Consider the following 23,299-nt stretch of genomic DNA (forward strand, 5'->3'; position numbering starts at 1 on the left):
TGTGATCAAGCAAGCTAATCCTCAAAATCTTTGCTTTCTTCTTCGTTCCTCTCTCTCTCTCAAACGTTTCTCCCTCTTCTTTCTATTCTTTCTATCTTTCTTATTCAAACCCTTTATCTTTTACCCTAATTAGCATATAATTAAGTATAAAAGATGACAAAAGTAACCCACTAATTAATTTAAGGTTATCTTCTTTAACCCTCAAGAAATTGGATTATTAATATTCAACCACTAACTTTATAATTATAAGCAGGAATAGTCCAAAACGCCCCTTAAAATATTAAACAGAAATCCGACCCAGTCAGGGTTACGCAGACTGTGACGGTCCGTCGTGCCTGCGATGGTCCGTCCTGTTGCTTCCGTCACAAAGTTTAGAGACACGATTTATTAAAGAGTCTGTGACGGCCCGTCATGCCTGTGACGTTCCATCCTGCCACCTCATCACGAAGTTCAGAGAGTCGATTTCAGTACCCAAATTTCAGAATTCTAAGTGTTTTGGAACGAGATCCCCTCGACGGTCCGTCGTGCCTATGACGGTCCGTCGTGGGATCCGTCGTCTCAGCCAGTTTTTCCAGAAATAAAATCTGCTGCTCAAAACGACTAAACAGGTCGTTACACAAATGAATGGGAGAAGACAAATACATCCCATATTCATAAAAAATGATAGGCACGTGAGCTTGTACATGTTAGATATTGATATTGATGTCTCTAGGCCTACATTGAGGATAAACGTCAATGCAAGGTCTCCAATTGTACCAACAAATTCATTTAACATCAACAATGATTCGATTGGAAATGAAACATTGGGTGATCATTCAAAGGAGAGCTTGGGTGATAATTGAAATGAGAGCTTGGGTGATCATTCAATGAATATACATGATGATCCAACTAATGTGGAAAATCAATCGGTAAATGCGAAAGATCCCGAATTCGATGTTGTGAAGAAATGCAGGGGAAAAATGGGATCACAATCCAACCATTCCTTCTTCGATGGAACTATATGTATAAACCAAACTTTTAGTCTAAAAAACAAGTTGTAATTGTTATTAGCGGAAGCGGCGGTAAAAAAGTCCATTGATTTTGCTACTGTGAAGAGTTTTACTAATACTTAAAGGTGAAATATGTATCTCGCAACTGTGCATGGATGTTGCAGGCCACGAAATATGAGTGGTCGGATATATTTCGTATCTACAATTACATTGCCGAATATAGTTGTGGCATTGGATATGCCAACAATACCCATAGAAACTTTTTAATCAAAAGTCATTGTTTCACTCTATGTAAATATGTATTGTGATGGCAAGGGTCCAAGTGTTTAAGAGATACAAAAAGCTATGTTTAATTCTTTTTATTGTAGTCCAAGCTATTGAAAATGTTGGAAGAGTGGGGTGGTTGCTAAGGAAATGGTTCGAGGGAAAGCGGAGAACAAATATTCATGTTTGCAGGCTTGTTTTTACATGTTCAAGACACTTAATGTCTGTCTAGTTATTGTCTCATGGTAAACGAGGATAGTCATAGGTTCATGTATTATTTCTTGGCCTTTGGTACTTGTATTAAGGAATTTGCCCACATGAAAAAGGTAATTACGGTTGATGATACTCATTTACATGGTAAATTAAAGGGTGTTTGGTTGAACGTTGTTGCACAAGATACGAAGAATCATGTTTATCCAATTGTCTTTTATGTCGTGGACAAAGAGAATGATGCATCCTAGACATTCTTCTTTAAGAAATTGAAGGAAATTGTGCATGGTCAATGAACCATATTTGTGTGTTTTATCTCCAATAGACACAAGAGTGTCACCAACGGTACTGTGAACATTTACAATCGTGCTTACCAGAGATATTGTAAGAGGCACCTCGGTGAAAATCTTTGCGTAAATCATCATTGTGGAGATTACCTTTATCGTTACCACAATGTGGAAAAGGCTTATTCTTTGGTAGAGTTTGATAATTATTTTGTAGAATTCAAGAACATATGCCCTGCTGCAGCTGTCATCTTTGAGCATGATATTGGTTTTGAGAAGTGGAGCAGGGCACATTTTCCTAGCAATAGATCTGATGTTATGACCACAAATATTGTCGCGTCATTCAGTGCTATGTTGATAGACAAAAGATATTATCCTGTGACATCTAGGGAGAGGCATGCATGTACCGTCAAATCAATGGGTAATCAAAATCGCAAGAAAAAAATGATCTAGGGTGACTGCTTGTATGTGAAGAATGTAGCCGGGGACAACAATTAATTTACCATGTTCGGTGCCGGTGTTACTACCTATGTGGACTTACTAGAAAAGTCATGTTCATGTAGGGAATATGACTTGATCAAGATACTTTGTGCTCACGCAATGGCCGCTTTGCTATCAAAGCATGGCAATGAGTATGATATGAGCATCTATAAGTACTCTTCGCCTTTGTCTAAAGTTGAAGCATACCTTCTTGCATACATGGACTCTATTAATGTTGTCCCTCTCAAGTCGGAATGGTGTATTCGAGAAGAATTGCTTAATGTGAAGATTCTTTCGCCTCTTGTCGATACCAAGCTTGGAAGAAAAAGAAGAAAACATTTCAAAGGCATCGGTGAGAATTTCAAGAGCAAGAGAAGGAACAAATGTTCAATTTGTAAGAGAACTAGACACAAGAGAACTACAATATAGGTGAACAACAACAAATTTTAAACAAGCTTGATTGAATTTGTTTTTGTAATCAAGCTATTTTTTTGGCTACTATAACCGAGCTACTGCAAACATTTTGGTCAATTTAGTATCAACGATTATTGTAATTAGTCATGATCTAATATAGATCAATAAAAATATGACATACATTTGTACGCTATGTATAAATGTTTATTATCGAGTCCGCCTTTTCTTTATTAGACGGTGTATTATTAACATATGAAGATTCACGGTATTCGTGATGCAATGACTTTAATGCATGAATTGGAATGCTTGAGAAGGAAGTGTGTTGTAAAAAAAAAAAAGTCATAATATGATTTTGTGTATTTTAATGCATGTGTATCTATATGTGTATGAAAATATGTAATGGTTGTATATAAAAAAAATCATATGTTACTTGTGATATATGTATATGAAAATATGTATTGGTTGTCAAAATATATAGACCTCTGAAACAATCATTGCATATCTATGTGTGGTGTGTGTATGATCAATGAGATTTACACTCTGATATTAGTAAGGTATATTCGAGTTTATGTCTATGTTAAAGCATTGTCGATACTGCATGTACTAGAATATGACACTTATATATAGACCAAAACTAGTAGGATTTAAAAAGGACAACAATTAATTAATAATAAATTATATTTTTTTGAAATTTATCCAATTAAATAAGTTTAAACAAGTCATATAATCATTTAAGAGTCCACATAAATTGGGTGTGATGATTAGAGATGTATGAGGAAGAGTTGTAGTTATACAATCAAAATTTTTATAACAATGTTTGAGAAAACATAAGTATGATGTAAGGATGTCTTGTAATACTATGAATACTCTAAAAACGACTTTCATCGTAATTGTGTAAATAAGTAATTTTCTAGAATAATGATTTTTATCGTTCAAAAGTATACTCTTAACTATAAATAGAACCTTTAAGACTGCTTGTAATACTATGAATACTCTAAAAAGATTTTTACATGAATAGCCAGTCATCACTGTTTACTTTTTCTAGTTGATATACTGAGTGTACCCCGGAATTATAGGTGTTGGGTGTGTTTGATGGACATTGTGGAACAACATTGTATAATGGAGTGGAAGCAGTTGAATATGTTTCCACAAAAGGGTTGGATTAAATCATTGTCAACAATTATTGGGAGAGAGGTTTTATTAGGATGAAGAGAAATACTGGTAAGACCTCAGGCCTTAGAGGAATCAACAAAATGGCTTCTTTTCCTACCAAAAATAAGTGAAAAAAGTATTTGTGCTTTTTTTTTCTTTTCTATTTGTTGAATGTTGTTTCATTTGTTGTTTGAGCATTATGTTGTATTTTGTTAAGGAACTATCCAATGTATTCATCAAACAAAGAAATTATATACTACATTCCCTCAGTTTCATTTTATACGCCTTAATTTGATCGGACACGAAGACTTCTGAATGAATCTGCGTTAAACTAAAGATGTATGTATCACTACACCAAATGCTCTATGAATCATGTATCTTAAATATGTCTCATGAATATAAAGTGACATTCTTTCTGGAACATACTAGAAATGAAGTATAACATGTGAATTCAAGGAGACATTATAAGAGTTAAAATAGTACAGAAAAGCCAGCAGAATCATGTCCAATGATTTATAAAAACACAAAATGCTAAAGTAACAAGGCAGAAAATGCAGAATACCTAAGGTAGCTAAAATTCTCCTATGGTCCTTATTTCAGCACAACTAATATAACACCAATGTAAATAACAATAATCCACTCATAGTCGACGAGGAGTTCAATCGTTCAGAAAAGAGAGCAGATAATTGTTCATGCTTGAGATTCCTTGCAGATTATCGTTTGCGGTTCCCTGACCTCTTTCCTTTAGGGTGGCCAGTTAGCACAGTGGGCAATCCACTATGCATGCCACGTGACGGACCAACAAATTTGGGATCCATCAGAGCAGCAGGTGCAGCGAAACTACGTACAATAACCTGAAAAATAAGCCATTTAATTAGTGCCCGGATACAAGATACTAAACATATAACTTTACCAAGGTGCAAAAAAGATATTGAATATGTTAATCTCCCGAAGAGAAGAGGCGTTCATAGGTAATGAGAGTGATATATACTATTAACTAATTACCAATTAACACTAAATAGGATTCTGATCATCCTGTTTAGGCTTAACTTGGCAAACAAAAGATACGACCCTTTTCAAAAAAACCAGAAGAATTAAGTAGAGAAGAGAGAATACAAGAACCCCTGGCTACCAAATCCAAGTAAATTTGAATTTTATAATCCCAACTAATAGTGAATTACGAGAAATGCCAAAAATGATAGAACACATGCTCTACATATTTGGAACTTATGAGAAGACGAACCTCAACTGGTGATGCAGCTATTAGATCACCCGACACAACACCACCAAAAGTCCGTTGACCAGATCAAGTTAATGATACACTCAATTCACCCATTCTGCTCTGTCGATCGCCATTTTACAATGGCAGAAACGAACCAGATAGAGTCAGTATTTTGAAAAGTCCCTACAGGAGGAAAAGGTCAAAAGTAGATTTTTATCAGCAAACCTGTGAATTCTAGAAGAGAAAATCAACAAGTAATTTCGGGCACAAAATGAAGTTGAAATCAAAGAAAAAGATTAAAACCCATATGAATTGTGGATTCTAGAAATAATAGTACAAAACGTATCTCGCGAGTAAAACGATGAAAAATGGAACACTAAATGCTAAAACAAGTAAAATATATTCAGACATTAACCTCATAAGTCGCCATTCCTCCGGATGCATCAGCTTGTAATACAGTCACATTCGATAACTCACCAGTCGCTGACACAATACAAACAGCCCTTGGACTACTGTGAATAAATGACAATATTTTTGATGACACATCCTGAAAATCAGATAATAAGGATTTGTAAGATATTGTCTGTGACTCCCAACCAAGTTAACTTCTACCGGATTTTATGAATTATTATAACAAAACTGATATGGAATAGTTGCAATTCAATAAGAATGTTTGCTGGCTATTCCCAAGTTTCAAATAAAACTAAATGGTTTTCAAGTCAAAGGAAATAGAAAGGATAAAGAGGTAACCTCTCCTGTTTTCACAGTTATAATATGTTGTGTGACTCCCAATCCTATCGATCCTGCAATCAGAAAACGAAGGTGGATGTGCGACATGTATTCAATCTCTCCACCCCAAAAAAAGAAACCAAAAAAAAAAAGTTACCTGGTATCTGTTGTTGGTTGGTAGTGGTAGGTACCTGGCCATTTGCAACTAACTCACCTACAATAATCTGGAATAAAGCCATTAAATCAGTGCAAGCTAAGTAAAAAAATTTTGTGTCACACGGGCAACCTAGATAAACAAATGGTAGTGTGAGCATCAGTAACAAGAGTACTATATATATCTCATAATCAACGGATTGCTCACATAACTAGACCGGCTTCACTAATGACCATTTAACACTAAATCCATGAAATATGGATAGTGTTGATTCGGATCTTCCTGTTTAGTACTATAACACTAAAAGATTGAACACATGCTGCACAAATCGATCTTTGAAACCTATGAGAAGGCAAACCTGGATAGGTGATGCAGCAGTTAGAACACCCATCGCAGAACCACCAAAAACCCAACCATTAGATTTAGCAAATGAGACACATAATCCACTAGACAATTCTGAGTAAATGACAGTACTTTTGATGCCACATCCTGAAAATCAAATAATAAGGATTAGAAATACAAAATATAATGACCTGCAACTTAAGGAGCTGTTTGTCCATGGAAATTTTTTCTACACTTCTCTTTGCAAATTCATTTTTTCGGTTTGGTTATACATTAGACTCGTTTTTTGAAATGTTTTTCGAAAATGTGTTTGAAATAGATAAAGTAGTTTCCTAAGATATTTTATGTGACTGTCAACCAAGTCAGCTTCTACCAAATTTTCTGAATTATTGTGAGCAAAACTAATACGGGATAGTGTATTTTGAGTCATAAGAATGATTGCTGGCTATTTCCAAGTTCAATGAAAAATTAAATGTTCTTCAAGTCAAAGAAAAGATAAGGATAAAGAGGTAACCTCTCCTTTTCTCACTTCAATAATCCGAGGTAGGAATCCAAATCCTGTTGAACCTGCAATCAGAAAATAAAATCGAGAAATTCTATTGATGATGCCTAATGGTGGATGAAACAAACATAGGATAATGGGGAAATATAATATACAGAGTAAGTGGAACATATATTCAATCTCCCAACCACCCATCCCCCCCAAAAAAAGAATTCAAAAAAGGAGAAAAATGAAAGAAAAAAACAAGAAAATCCGCTTTCATCTTTTCTTGCATACAATCCACGATCATTCATAAACATGTTAGAATTAATTCAACTAGGCAGAAATTTCTAATATAAATTTCGGAAACGAAGGAATCAGTTGCACAATTCTTTTGTAAAAGAGTAACAATATACCATTGTAATACTAGAAGTGGAGTCTAGGGAAGGTAGAGTTTACGTACACGTCAGTGTTTTGGACAGAGAAAGGCAACAAGGGCATGCCTCATCACAATGCGAGCTACTCGCCTTTTTGAAGTGTGGCGTAAAAGCACCAAAAAAGTAAATATTTAATTTCATATATAAATAGTCAAAATCTCGATAACAATAGCAATAACAAATTAGCAAATATTTCAATACAAAAATTAAAAAAATCGATAGTACATACTAAAGTGTAGAACTTGAATGAGAAAAAAAAATAAAATACAAGTCATAATAGTCAGGAAAAAGACAAAACACAAGTCAAAATAGTGAGGAAAAACAAAATATAAGTCATAATAGTGAGGAAAAAACAAAACATAAGTCAAAATAGTGAGAAAAAAACAAAACACAAGTCAAAACAGTGAGGAAAAAAAAGAGGTAGAAGTAACATGTGATGAAAAAGAGGAAAATAAAAAGAAAAAGAAGAAAAGAGGAGATACATATTGGATTGGAGTTGCCGGAAAAAGTCTGGCTGGTTGCCGGATATATCTAGTCGATCGACTAGTTTGGAGCCTTAATTTAAGTGCAAATTTGAATAGAAAACCCTAATATTACCTTCTAACTTTTCAAATACCCTAAACTGGTCACTTAAAGGTGATGCCTTTGTCTCCATGGCGTCACCTTATGAAGATCGCCTCGCCACAAAGCTAATAGAAAATGAAGATTTGCCTCACCTCTCACCGTTCATATCACTACACCTTACCTCTACCTTATAGAGATAGAGGTTGTTACTAATAGATTTTCGACTTAAAATAAAGCAACTCTAAGGCTATAAATTCAAAAAGGTAACTCCTATTAAATTGGCAATAAATTAAAAAAAGATGTAGACATTCGTATACATACATAGATCCGCCGCAGCGGTTCCGCCATATAAGCAAAGATCCCTACTGAGCAAAAAGAAGAATTTACAGGAATCTATCGAGTATATCATGGAATTTGTCTCTTCTAATTTAATTTTTTTACTCCAAAATTTAAACTAAATACAACTTGTCTTAATCGTTTGTGATGAATTTACTAACCTTCAAAAGTATCGACATTTCTTCCCGTGCAGATTGACCATATACGGGCTGCCATCATAATAGAATCAAGTATCGAAAAGAGGCACTTTATACACAACAATGCCTATTAAACCAAGTGTGCCAGACTAATGGGGTTAGAGGCATTTATATAGGACAATGAGGAATTCTTAGGAAATTTTTTTGAACCTAGAGACTTCTTCGTAAATTATGGTTGTCCTAGGGACTACTAATAAAATGTTTCTTTACATCAAGAGAACTTCTATCAAATGAGGGGTACAGATGACATTAGTAATGGTAAGGGTATAAATGACCAAATGGTATTACAAAGGGTAAAGCTAGCTATTAAATGAAAGTTGAAGGGTTATTTTGACCCTTTTTTCTTATAAGTATGCATAACAAATATATGGACAAACAAATTGAAAAATTACTTGCAAAGTGAATTATCTTTTGCTTAGTGATCACGCCAATTAGCAAGTAAAAGTAGCCTTGGAGTCTTGATAGTGATATTGAAACGACCATTGAGCAAGGGAAACACTTAGCATGTTTTGTGCCTTGATTCCCTTGATTGAAGGAAACATTTTATTAGGAGTCCCTAGGGAAACCATAGTTTATGAAGAAGGCCCAAGGGTTAAAAGTTGTCCCCAAGAATTCCTAGCCTACCTATATAAACGTAGTCTGACACTTTTGTTTAATAGGCATTATTGTGTACAAAGTGCCTCTTTTCGACACTTGAATCAATTGTGGCATCTCGTATATGGTAAAGTTTGCATAGGAAGAAATATTGGTACTTTTGAAGGTTAGTAAATTCATCACAAAAGATGAAGACCAGTTGTATTTAGTTTAAATATTAGAGTAAAGAAATTAAATTAGAGGAGACAAATACATAATAGACTCGATAGGTCCCAATAAATTCTTTTCGCACAGACATATGTATACATGTGTATACATGTCAAAATCCTTCTATAAACAACTAGCGTGGAATCGCGGCAACAACTCTACATATGTATACATGTCAACATCCTTCTATAATTAATAGTAAATTTCATAGGAATTCCCTTTTTAAAATTTATTGTCTTAAAAGTTGCTTTATTTTAAGTTGAAGGTCTACAAGAAACAATTTTTCTATCTCTATGAGATATGCTTACACTCTACCCTCCACAACCCTTACTTGCAGGATTGCATCGGGTATGTTATTACCATTGTTTTGGATGGCAAGAGGCGACAAGGTCCTACCTCGCCACGCGGCGAGGCGCTCGCCTTTTTGAATCGAGGCGCCAACCAATACCAAAAATTAAAAATATTTAATGGCACATATAATATTCAAAAATTCAATAGCAATTACATATATTACAAATACTATAATAATTACTATAGAAAGAATTAGGTTTTTTCAAAAAAATAATGGACAACAGTCAGACTCACAACACAGTGAAAATAGAAGGCATTTTACAGTAATCTGGGAGAAAACAGAGAGTGAAGAAAAATAGAGGAAAAAAAGAGTAGTGAAAAAAACATAAAGAAAACAGAACTGAAAGTGTGAAACGAAAATTCAAGAAGAAGAATAGAAAAAAGAGGTATACCTCAGGTCTTCAGCAGCAGCAACTCGAAGATGATGGAGACCAGGATAAGACATCACGAGGGGAAGAGTGCGCAGCAGCAGATTTTGAAAATATTGAAAAAGCCCTAATTTTGACTAATATTGTTGAGTGAAATATTTAAAAATAAAAAAAAGGCGCCGCCTTTTCTGACGCCATTATGTCGCAATGGGCCACCTTTTGCATACTGCCTCGCCTCAGTGGGGAATGGAAAAGAGGCCTCGCCTCACCTCGCTTCTCGCTAAAGGCGATGAGGCGCTCACCATTCACAACAATGGTTATTACTTTTTTGTATTCAAAGTTATACAACTAATTCCTTCGTTTCCGAAATTTATGTCAAAACTTCTGCCGTGTTGAACTAATTGATCTAACATTTTTTTGAATGCTCATGGATGAATGCTGACATTGTAAATTCTATAACACATGTAAAATGTTTAGTGTGTGTCCAAAAGCCTTTTTGTATTAATTATTATGTAAGTTTCTCTTTATTTGTAGGAAATCTGTCTAAAGAGTAGCAGAAGAATTTGCAAAAGTTTAAGTGTTATCAAACGGAGACCCTCGACGGACCATTGTGTTTGTGACGATCCGTCATACCTGCCGTCGAGGGTAATGAAAAGAGTAGCAGAAGAATTTGCAAAGTATGGGACGAACGAGTCCACGACGGCCCATCGTGACCACGACGATATGTTGCAAGGTCCGTCGAATCAGCCGCGTTTTGACAGATTTTCAGCAAATAGAGTCCTTCTTTGATTATTTTTTTTGTTTTTTTTTATAAATAGTTCAAAAAAACCTTTTTTTGGGGTTAGACTCTTGGTTGTTAGACTCTTGGCTATTAGACACCTTTATATTACATTCTTTGTGAGTAGATTATTTTGATTATTACACTTTGGATTTTTACACTTTTTTCTGGAGTTGGTTGTTGGTGATTTTATCAATTAATCAAGTAAATTTCTGGATTTTATTCTTTCTCATCGAAGTAAGTGCATGAATTTTTATATCATATATATGAATATTGTGATTATGACTATGGGTAACTAAACTCCATAACTAGGGTTGTGGGAACCATGGGGAAATAATAAGACAAAATCTAACTAAAATAACAATTCTAGAACAGTGTCTGGCATGTATTGATAATTCTTTCACTTAGAAGTCTTTTTAACGGAGGCCAACGTTAGAACTCGTCTTAATGCTACTTGCCGGAACAAGGAGGTAGATAATAGGAAAAGAATTATCAACATAGATTTAGTGTATACTATCTAATAGGCTATTATTGATTGGTACGAGGTAATAACTTAGTCAAATATCAAATACAATGCTTAATATGAGGTAAATGTAAGGGTTAGTATAGCAACACACGTAGCCGGACCAAGGTGCGGAGTGAAATTTTCTAGATGCCGGACCAAGGATTTAGAAATACATAACTTATCACTTTGCATGCAAGATACTAGGAAAGAATTGTTATAGTTAGAACTATCAAATTAGGAACCTATTGGGAACACGTAAACCCTAGTTACTTTTATTAATTGATTAAACTCTAACATTTGAATCTATTAGTTGTCTCCTTTAATTTAGCTAGTTATTTTCATTTATTTAGAAACAACCCCCCCCCCCTTTTATTGCCTTTGTTTACCAAGGAAATAATTGACTAAATAGTAGTAATAATAGAATGAAGTTAAGTCTAAACTATTTTCTTCATGGGAACGATCCTAACCTCATTAGTTGGGTTCTTTACTTGATATGACCGCTTTACTTCTTATTTGACAAGTAAGTTTGAGCGTATCAAATTTTGGCGCCGCTGCCAGGGAAAGTAGCTTTTAGATTAACTTTAACTTATTACTATAGTTTTGTCGATATTTTCTTAATTTTTCTTTGTTTCTTATTTTTTTATTCTTGCAGAACTATCTTTCTTGTGTGCCAAATACACGGAGAAGAAGAGAACCATTGTTTCCCTACGATCACGAATTAGAGCGTACACTACGCAACATGAATTGAAACTTGGGTATTATGATGATGATCCAAACCAGAACATCCCAGCTCCGGTTGATGTTCATGGTCAGTTGTTACCCGATGCTGCGGGTGAAAACCAACAGAGGGGACAAAATCCCGCTCCACAGCCCCAAGAATACTACAGAGGCTATGAAAATATAGTAGACTCTGATGGGCCACTTGTCTTGCCCCTCTACCACCAGGACACACCTTTGTGGCTACTAGTAGCCTGATGCAAATGCTCACTGCCAGAGTTTGTTTTCAGTGTTGAGAGTGTTTCCTCTCTCACTGACGGGATAGGCTGCTATTTGCTTCACTGAGCTCCTTATAACTCAATTTTCACTTGGAACCAACTAAAGGACGGTTTCTTAGCACACTTCTACCCCGTCTCCAAGAAACTAAACCACAAAGATAGAGTGAACAACTTTGTGGCACTACCAGGAGAGTCAGTTAGTAGTTCTTGGGATAGATTCACCTCATTTTTGAGAAGCGTCCCCAATCACCGCATAGATGATGAGTCACTGAAGGAATACTTATATCAAGGACAGGATGATAATAATAAAGCGGTGTTGGATACTATAGTGGGTGGTTCTTATGGGGAGTGTCCTTATGCTGAGATTGCTGAAAAGTTAGAGAAAATCTTCCGGAACAATAAAGCTTGGAGTACTAGGAAGTCAGATACTGGGAGAAATACCTTCGCAGTGCAATCCATTCACAACCCGGCCACAGATGAGATTCATGAAGAAATGGCTCAGATGAGAATTGATCTTGGGTTGGTATTAAAACATGTCACTAGGGGGTGCAGAAAAGATTAATGCGGTCAAATACTTGTCGAAACCACCACCACCAAATGATGAATGATATAATGAGGAGGATTCCTCTGCAGTAAATAAGCAGACGGGGTTTTTTTCACCGAATGCCCAAGGCTCTAATCAGGAGAATTGGCGCCAAGGTCAAGGAAACCAAGGTCGGATCTATTGTAACTATAACCGTGAGGGTCAATAAGTTCGAGAAGAAAATTACAATCGCGACAAAAACTTCAACAGGGGTAACTATGGTAATAGAAATGATAGGAATGGGCCCTATGTCAAAATCGTGAAGTTACTCCTAGGGATGGTGGAGGTAGTATGGCGCGAGTTGAGGATGTGTTACATAAAAAGATGATGAGGTTCGATGCTAGTGATGAGCATACTAAAGAATTGACGAATGATTTAGCGGGTATTGGGCAGAAAGATGATACACATGCAATATCAATTAAGCAGCTTGAGTTACAATTGGCCCAATTATCTGCGACTGTGAACACACGGCTACTGGTCACTCTTCTTAGCAACACTGTCCAAAATCCAAAAAATTATGGACATTTTATGGCAATCACTACTCGTGGGGGTAAGCAAACCATTGACCCACCTATGCCGTCTAATGAGAAAAGGGTGACAAAAGATACTGATAAAGTGGTAGAGGTTAATGGTGAAGTAGAAGATAACAATGGAAAAGATGTTGAAGTGACTAAAAAGGTAACTCCCATGCCTAGGCCACCACTCCCATTTCCTCAAAGATTAGTGAAAAAGACCGAGTATGGTAAATATCGGTGTTTTATAACAATGTTGAAGAAGCTTTCTGTCAATGTACCTTTGGTAGAAGCTTTAGAACAAATGCCCCGTTATGCCAAGTTTATGAAAGATCTGGTTACAAAGAAAATATTGGTCACTTTTGAGGATGGTGATAGAATGCAGCATTGTAGTGCTATTGCTACAAGATATCTAGTACAAAAGAAAGAAGATCCGGATGCGTTCACTATTCCTTGTATAATCGGGCTATTACATTTTGCGAAAGAATTATGTGATTTGAGGGCAAGCATAAATCTCATACCCCTCTCGATTTACAAGAAGTTGGGTTCAGGTGATCCAAAGCCCAATGTCATGCGGCTATTGATGGCCGATCAAATAGTAAAAAGGCCTATAGGGATACTCCATGATGTGCTAGTAAAAGTGGAGTTGTTCATATTTCTGGCAGATTTTGTTATTCTTGATTGTGAAGTCGATTTTGAAGTGCCCATTATTCTTAGGAGGCCATTCCTTGCTACGGGAAGAGCCTTAGTAGATATGGAAAAGGGCAGATGAAATTTCAGTTGAACAATAAGGAAGTGACCTTTAACATTTGCAGGTCAATGAGGCAGAGTGGTGAGCTCCAATCAGTATCTGGTATATCCTACAAGCTTTGTGAGTCATCTAAGACACAAATAGAAGAACGTATAGGTGTAGAAGCATTAGCGGTAATGATAATGAATTTTGATAAAGATTGCATTGAAGGGTACGTGTCATTAGTCGCGGCTCTTGATCGAGGTGATGTTTGGTTTAAATCGAAGAAATATGAGTTAGATATGAAAAATCGCGAGTCTCCACCTGCGAAACCATCTATAGAGGAGGCTCCATAGTTAGAACTAAAAGATCTCCCACCTCATCTCAGGTATGAATTCTTAGAAAAGGGTGACACTTTTCCGGTAATCATTTCATCAGACCTGAATGAACAACAAGTTGAGAGTTTGGTGAAAGTGCTAAAAAGGTTCAAAAGAGCTATTGGGTGGACTATTGCTGACATTATTGGGATCCCTCCTGGTATTTTTTCTCATAAAATCCAACTGCTGCCCGATCATAAGCCAAGTATTGAGCACCAGAGACACTTAAATCTACCCTTTGCAAGAGGTCGTGAAGAAGGAAATCATTAAGTGGTTGGATGACGGAGTAATCTATCCGATCGCCGATAGTAGTTTGGTATGCCTATTCAGTGTGTACCTAAGAAAGGGGGAATGATTGTAGTCCCCAATGAGAAAAATGAACTTGTTCCAATGAGAACGGTTACTGGATGGAGGGTGTGTATGGATTACCACAAATTAGATGCATGGACTGAAAAAGACAATTTTCCTATGCCCTTCATGGATTAGATGTTGGATAGACTTGCCGGAAAAGGGTGGTACTGTTTTCTTGATGGATATTTGGGGTATAATCAGATTTTTATTGCACCAGAAGATCAAGAGAAAACCACTTTTACTTTTCCATATGGGACCTTTGCGTTCAAAAAAATGTTGTTTGGGTTGTCCAATACACCCGCCACATTTCAGATACGTATGATGTCGATATTCTACGACATGGTTGAAGATATTATAGACGTTTTTATGGATGATTTTTTTGTGGTTGGTGATTCATTAGAGCGGTGTTTGAACAATTTATCTGAGGTCCTTAAGAGATGTGAAGACTGCAATTTAGTACTAAATTGGGGAAAATGCCACTTCATGGTGAAAGAATGTATTGTTTTGGGTCATCGCATTTCAAAAAAGGGCATAGAGGTTGATCGAGCTAAAGTCGAGGTAATAGAGAGACTTCCCCCACCTATCTCTGTAAAAGGTGTGAGAAGCTTTCTTGGGCATGCAGGCTTTTACGGGAGATTCATCAAAGATTTTTCAAAAATTGCACATCCGTTGTGCAAACTACTGGAGAAAGATTGTAAATTTTATTTTGATGATTCCTGTCTTAAAGCATTTGGCGAGCTAAAAGAAAAATTGGTGTCTGCACTTATCATTATTTCACCGGATTGGAACAGTCCATTTAAGGTGATGTGTGATGCTAGTGGGGTTGATCTTGGTGTAGTATTAGGATAAAGAAAGAACTGAATCCTTCACCCCATTTACTATGCTAGTAAAGCCCTAAATGAAGCTCAGAAGAACTACACAGTGACTGAGCAAGAACTCCTTGCAGTAGTCTTTGCTTTTGAAAAATTTTGCTCCTATTTGCTAGGTACTAGAGTTATAGTGCATACTGACCATTCAGCATTGAGATATCTAATGGAAAAGAAGGATGCGAAACCGAGGTTGATTCGTTGGGTATTACTGCTACAAGAATTAGACTCTGAAGTAAGGGATAGAAAAGGGACCAAAAATCAAGTTGCCGATCACTTGTCCCAACAAGAAAATGAAGCTATGAGAGAGTTAGGGGATAAAACTGATATTCATGATACTTTCCCCGATGACCATGTATTGGCTGCGTCACAAGACTTGATTCGATGGTTCGCAGATTTCGCAAGTTATCTGGCTAGTGATATTATTCCATCAGAATTGTCCTTTCATCAAAGAAAAAAGTTCATGTACGATGTGAAAAATTTCTGTTGGGATGAACCATATTTATACAGGAGTTGTGTTGACAGGCTTATTTGGCATTGCGTGCCAGAATGTGAGATGTTGAGTGTTTTAGAGGCATACCATTCCTCACCCGTCGGTGGACGTCATAGTGGTATCCGAATCGCTCATAAGATATTACAATGTGGGTACTATTGGCCAACTCTTCATGAAGATGCTCGTGAGTTTGCTAAAGCATGTGATAGATGCCAAAGAGATGGTGATATTTCAAGAAAGCAAGAGCTCCCTCTAAACCCCATTCTTGTGATTGAGTTATTTGATGTTTGGGGTATTGACTTTATGGATCCTTTGGTGAGTTCTCATGGAATGAAGTATATTTTAGTAGCGGTTGATTATGTATCTAAATGGGTGGAAGCTATCGCTCTCGTAAACAATGATGGGAAGAGTGTCACTGCGTTCTTAAAAAAGAATATATTCTCTCGTTTTGGCACCCCAAGGGAAATTATTAGTGATGGGGGCTCCCACTTTTGCAACAGATTGTTCAAGGGAATATTGGAGAAATATGGGGTTCGCCATAATGTGGCCACTCCTTACCACTCTCAAACTAGTGGACAAGTTGAAGTGTCAAACAGGGAGATCAAACAGATATTGTCAAAAACAGTGAACGCTAGTAGAACGGATTAGTCAAAGAGGCTTGATGATGCTCTTTGGGTCTACCGAACAGCGTATAAGACTCCCATAGGTATGTCCCCATACCTACTTGTATATGGAAAAGCTTGTCATCTTCCGATTGAATTAGAGCATAAATCCATGTGGGCTATGAAGAAGTTGAAATGGATTGGAACGAAGTTGCAGAACAATGGTTAACTGGGTTGAAAGAACTCGATGAATTTCTCCTGAAAGCTTATGAAATCTCAGATCTCTACAAAGAAAAGATGAAGAAGTACCATGACCTAAAAATTGAAAAATGATAGTTTATGGTTAAGGATTTGGTGCTTTTATTCATTTCTAGGTTGCGCTTGTTTCCGGGCAAGCTCAAGTCCAAATGTACTGGTCCTTACTTGGTTACCCAACTATTCCCTCATGGAGCAGTTGAGTTGGAAACTAAGGAGGGTGTACGGTTAAAGGTGAATGGACAGCGCATAAAAATCTATTTCGGGCATGCTAAATCGGCGAATGAAGAGATTGAGGCATACCATCTTGATGAAGTCAGAGTAATCAAGTGTCCTCAGTCGTGCCGCGACGTTAAATCAGGCATTTGTTGGGAGGCAACCCAATACTTATAGTTTTTCTTTCTAGTAATAGTAGCATTTTCTACTAATAGGTTTTAAATTTGCAGGCACATCACCAGGAAATTCTGTAGAAAATCACTCTGCAAAAGTCACTAACGGACCTATTGACGGCCCGTCACGAACGCGACGGACCGTCGCATGAACCCGTTGTGCCAGGTACGTCTTTCAGTTATTTTCAAAACTAGGGCACACGCGACGGATCTAATGACGGACCGTCGCAATTGCGGTCGTGTCATTAATGAGCGTACCTGACCCGACCCGACCCGATTGGGAACTTTTAAAAATTTCAACCTATAAAACCCCCCACCCCTTTATTTGAATGTTTTTTTCCCTCTTTCTCCCATTCCCTCCCTCTTTAACTTCCCACTTCCTACCTCTCTTTCAACCGATCATTTCTCCTAATTCCCCAATTCCTAAAATCCACTCTTTACTAGTCGGAGTCTGCTGTTGTGGTTCTCTTATTGATCACAAAGTACCTTCCTCGCTTGTTTTTCTCAAATTCTCAGGTATGTGTCTTTGATTTCTACTCATTTACATTGCATTTTTTGTTTATCAATTAGTATTAGCCTATATTTTATTGATGGGTTCATTCTTTAATACAAATTCTGTTTGACCTAGGTTGAGAATCCTCAAAATTGCCTTGTTAAATCTCTAGAAATAGGTCCTTTAGCATTTCTAGTTTACTAGGTATTTGGGTTAGACACATGTAGGTTAAACACTAAAAATTCCATTTGGGTCATAGGGTATGATTGTGGCATCCCCAGTTCTATCACTGAATGACAGAACGAGACCCTGATGACGGACCGTCCTACCCCCGACGGACCGTCAAAGGGTCCGTCCCAACATCCCCAACACCCCACTGCCCAATTTTATCCCAGTGTTCACCAACGGACACATGTGACGGACCATCGTTCCCACGACGGTCCGTACTGCACAACCGTTCTAGTTGTCAGAGACCCTATTCCTAAGGGTCTCTCACCTTTTCTAAGTGTCCTCCAACGGACACATGTGATGGACCGTCGTTCCCACGATGGTCCGTCCTTCTCAATCGTTCTATTTGTCAAAGACCCTATTCCTAAGGGTCTCTCACTTTGTCTAAGTGTCCTCTTACGGACATATACGACGGACCGTCATACCCTCGACGGTCCGTCCTGTACAACCATTCTGGTTGCAGTGACCCCTCTCCTAAGGGTCTCCATACTTTTTCCAAGTGTCCTCTGACGGACAACTACGACGGACCGTCATACCCTCGATGGTCCATCCTGCACAAACCATCAACGGTTAGATACCCCTCTCCTATGGGTCCCCATACTTGTTCTGAGTGTCCCACGATGGACATATACGATGGACCATCATCATCACAACGGTCCGTCCTGCTTATCCATCATAATTGTCAGAGACTTTCCTTCAGGGGTCTCCACATAAATATAGTTTATGTAAGACATGAAGGACCCCATGATGGTCCGTCGTACTCACGACGAGTCGTGACCTAGTCCGTCATGTTTCACTGTTACTATAGAAATGTCATTACACCTTAACTCTTTTATTTATTTTGTGTCGTTTTGCTTGTCTTGTTTGCTCCTTCTAGTACTAATATTGATTCCTTACAGGTACTATCTCTAATGGAACCAAAATAAGATCAAGTCTACCCACGTGGGAGATCAATGTCTATCGCCCCGTCTGCCCGCCTGGTCATTGGCTCTGATGATGAGTGTGACCCCGAGTACGTGCCCCCAGGCACTTCCACCCCATCCCGTGCTGCACGTGCTGCCAGATCAACACCCAAAAAGGTGGCGTCCGGCGTAGTCACTTCTTCTTAGTCTGATGAGGAGTGCAGAATGACTGGCACACCTTCTGGGTCACCAACTCAGGAGAAGGAGCGTTTGGCCCCTTAGGAGTTTCGGGGTCGGAGGAAGCCTTCGGATCTACTGAAATCCATGCACCCTCCACAGCTGCACAGTCTTCCTCGTCTAATGAGGTTGACAGTTTTGAATCCACACCCGGCTCACCGACTCGTGCTCTCACCCCCGTTGCCGACCAACCCAATCGGTGGTGTGTCAACGGGCACTATCAAGTTTATTCAGACGTAAAGTTTCTGAATGATAAAGGAGTCACAACACGGACCCTTACATTGGAGAGGTGGGTCCTTAAGGGAAGTCTCCCAACTATGCCAGAGATTTACAATCTTTTCACCAGACACCGACCGGAGTGGAGAGTGCGTTCGTTGGGCCTTTATAGTGAAGAGTTGGTCGGAGAGTTCTACGCCTCCTACATGGCTACTCTCAGATCACATATTGATAGGCGGGCTGCCCGTGCCAAATAGACCCCACTGGAGCATGTCCGAGTACGTGGCATTCAGGTTCATATCTCCCTGTCTGCCATCCGCCGGTATCTATACGACGAGGATGTTGATGCGAACCGGACCCCTCTCACTGATGAGTCTGACTACCGGTGGCAAATTGTCAAAGATGGCAATTCTTGTGTGAGTCATCCCTGAGAAGACCACCAAGAGGTGGATGGCCCTGCACTTGTCTGTTGATGGAGAGGGTGCTGACTGGGTAATCAAGCCGAAAGGAGCCATTAAGAAGGCTAACCTGACCTTCACGGCTTAGTTTTTATGGTTGATTGTCTGCCACTGCCTTTCTCCCATAGGCGCTGATAATATAGTCACATGGGATCATGCAGTACTGATGGTGGCAATGATAGCCGGATTTGAGCTGGACTTTGCTTGGCCTCTATAGGTTGTCATGAACAAGAGGGATTTTAAGGTCACAATGACTTACCCTTTCTCGTGCATGATATTTTCTTTATGCAGGTCCGCAGGTGTGCCCATCTGGCACATTGATCAGCTCAAGACCCCGCTGGGCATTGTTGATATCAGCCTCATCAGGGATGAGGCCAATGAGTTGGCTCCACGCAGAGGGCCCCGTCCAGAGTTGCCTCCACTTTGTGACAATCTGGCTGATACGGTAGCACAGACTCGCACGGCTACGCAGGCTGCTTCTGAAACAACTGACACAACCTCGGTCGAGTCTATCCCAGGTAGTAGCAATGCCTCGAGCTCCTCTCGCTCAGCCCCTTTCCCCGCTCTGTCTAGGTTCCAGAAACTAGAGGCACAGATGGCTACACTTATGCATCACATCCAGCCTTGGATGTAGAGGTCCATTGCTGAGGAAGAAGAGCGCTTGGAGCGGAGAATGGTCCAGCACACAGAGAGGAAGATTTCTGAGGTTCATCAGCGCTTGGATGCTTTTGAGTTGCGGGTGCTAGCCCGGCCAGCCCCTTAGGTGGATGTGTCGACCTTTCAGACTGCGGTCGAGAGTCTTCGCGCAGACATTGATATGATCCTAGAGGCTAGGGTGCCTGAGTATGAGGCCCCTTCTGCAAAGCCTGCTGAGGACACAGTGATGGCGACCTTATTCGCCACTTCTGAGATTCCACCACCTCCCGCTCGAGAGCATGCCAAGAGGCGTAGGGGTCAAGAGGAGGATGAGGCTAGAACACGAAAAAAGGAGCCTTGAGATGGAGGCTGCGAGGAGAGCCACGCTTGCTGATGAGGAGGCGCGTTGAATAAGGGCTGTAAAGTTAGATATTGGGGCATCTAGCTCCAGAAATGTGGAGATAGAGGGAGGCACTGCTGATAGTGTTGTTGCTGATGAGGACACTACTGAGGTTGTCCAGATTACAGAGGTAACAGGTTTCGGGGAACCGGACCCACCATCTTGCTGATTGTCGGTGCTTTGCGCCCCAGGTTCGCTTCACCTACCACTCTCGTATTCCAATTTTTTTATGCATTGGGGAAAATTGCATGTCTTTTTGTTGGGGGTGGGGTTAATTGAAAGTGAGTGCTAGGGTGAAGTATGAGTAGCCCAATTCACTATCCTATTTGTGGGTTTTCTTGCCTGTGTTCTTTTTCCGCAAGAGACTGATTATTTTTATTGTTGAACCGGCATGTCTATATCTTGTGTACATAGTTTAACTCTGAAGCATGATGGCTAAAATGAAATCCTGATGAAATAAAAATGATGCATGACTAGACATAGTAATTGATAAATGTGTGGCTCTAAGCATGACATAGAGATACACCACTGCATGACCCTAAGTCTAAAATTCGAACTAGGTGTCTGATAATCTGGTAGAGTAATGAGATGTCACAAAAGTGTGAGGAAGATTTGAATAGTCACTATTTGTACTGAGCTAGAACTTGCCTTGTTAGTTAAGCTAAAAGTAAGTTGTAATAGACAACTAGAAAAGGATCACAGGCTCTTGTTCAATATAGCCCATTTTTAGCCTAAATAAAAAAACAAATGAAATTAATCCTTCTTTGATCCAAATGATTTGAGCTTAAACTAGACCTTTCTTTTTCACCCCAACTGATCTTTTCCGGGAATAATGTGTTTGCCCTGGTCCCTCCTTGGACATGTGCACTTCAGCTTATGCCAAAAGCATAAGTTGAGGGTGGCTAATGCAGTAAATAACCTTTTTATGGCCCTGACCCAACTTTGGGTATTGTGTACTTTGACTCATGGCAAAGCCATGAGTTGAGGGTGGCTATTATGAGGAATGTTCTGAAAAGTGGGGTTGAATGAATAAAGAGAGAGAAAGAACAAAAGTAAAGTGACTCAAGAATCAGTTGAAAGAAAAGTGAAATAAAAAAAATACATTAAATACAAGCAAGAAAAGAAGAGAGTCACTTACATAAATGAAGAAAGAAGGGAAAATAGCAAGGTGAAAGATTATGAGAAACTGGGCGAAATAAAATGGTTAAAAGTGGTATGTTTAGCCGATATGTTAAAGGAGGGAAAAAAGTCACTAGAGTATACCTAAATATACCCTACCTTCCCCTGAGCCTATGTTACAAGCTAAGAAAGTCTCGTGATCTTAAAAGTTGTATAGCGAACTTAAAGTAGTGAAAATAAGGGCAAGCTTATGGCAATATCATTGACTTATTCAAATTTTGCAGGTTGTTGCATCGTCTTAATTTTATCCTTTTGGTTTATGAATTTGAAAGAAGATACATTATTAGCCTCGAGCAAAAAATATGTATTATGGAAGATTTCAACTAGACGAAATACTTTGTTCACACGCAATTGCTGTTTTGAAGAACAAGATGTTACATTTATGCATCCTACTTTTCTAATTACTACATTGCAGTAAATATGTATTAGATACATTATACATAAATCTCACTACTTTTGATACATAATTAACTTATGAGAATCTGATGCATAATTATGTAATTATATACATTGATAAAACTCATATCTAGTGTATCATATAGATGAAGTGAAAGATTGATTATGTGTTTCTGAATTTTCCTTTTGTATCATGTTCAACAGGTGGAAAACATCATATACACGTAATGTATCAAACAAACATCATTTTTCTTTATATACAATTGATTAAACTTAGTTATGAATCAGATACATATATTTCTGAACTTCAAATGAATAATGTAAAAGATTTAAGTATCATGTGATATGTTATGTATCAACAACACTATAATTAAAACACAAAATATAAAAATTTATATGATATAATCAATAACAAAAAAATTCAAATTCAGAAAATGACATGAACAGTTTTTATAGTAAACTTTAAAGCTTAAGTAAAATTGTCTTAACAAAAGACACAAAACATCAAAGAGTGTCTATTCATTAGTACATAATAGCTAATCGACAAGAATCAAATTATCTTGATGAGGTAGAATAGAGCGACCGTTGGGCCTTAGAGTATTATCTTTATCGCTAACATAGTCTGACTTTTCTTTTTTTGTCTCGTATCTCCATAATAATGTTTCATATGTTGTGCAAAGATAATCAACTCGAAAATCATTTGATAGGATATTAAAACTTTTGTATCAATAATTTCACGTAATTAGAACATCTCCACACATGATACAAAAAAGCCCACCAGTTGAACATGATACAAAAATTGTCCAACCCTTAAACATGATACAAACAAAAAAGTGCAATTAAATTAGTAACTTGTCATTTATCTTATGTTTGTATTTGATACATTTTCGTAAATTTTTATATCTGATGCATACTGGAAAAACTACATGTTTTGAATGATACA

This window comes from Solanum lycopersicum, chromosome 12 (assembly GCF_036512215.1).
Source record: "Solanum lycopersicum chromosome 12, SLM_r2.1".
Taxonomy (NCBI): domain Eukaryota; kingdom Viridiplantae; phylum Streptophyta; class Magnoliopsida; order Solanales; family Solanaceae; genus Solanum; species Solanum lycopersicum.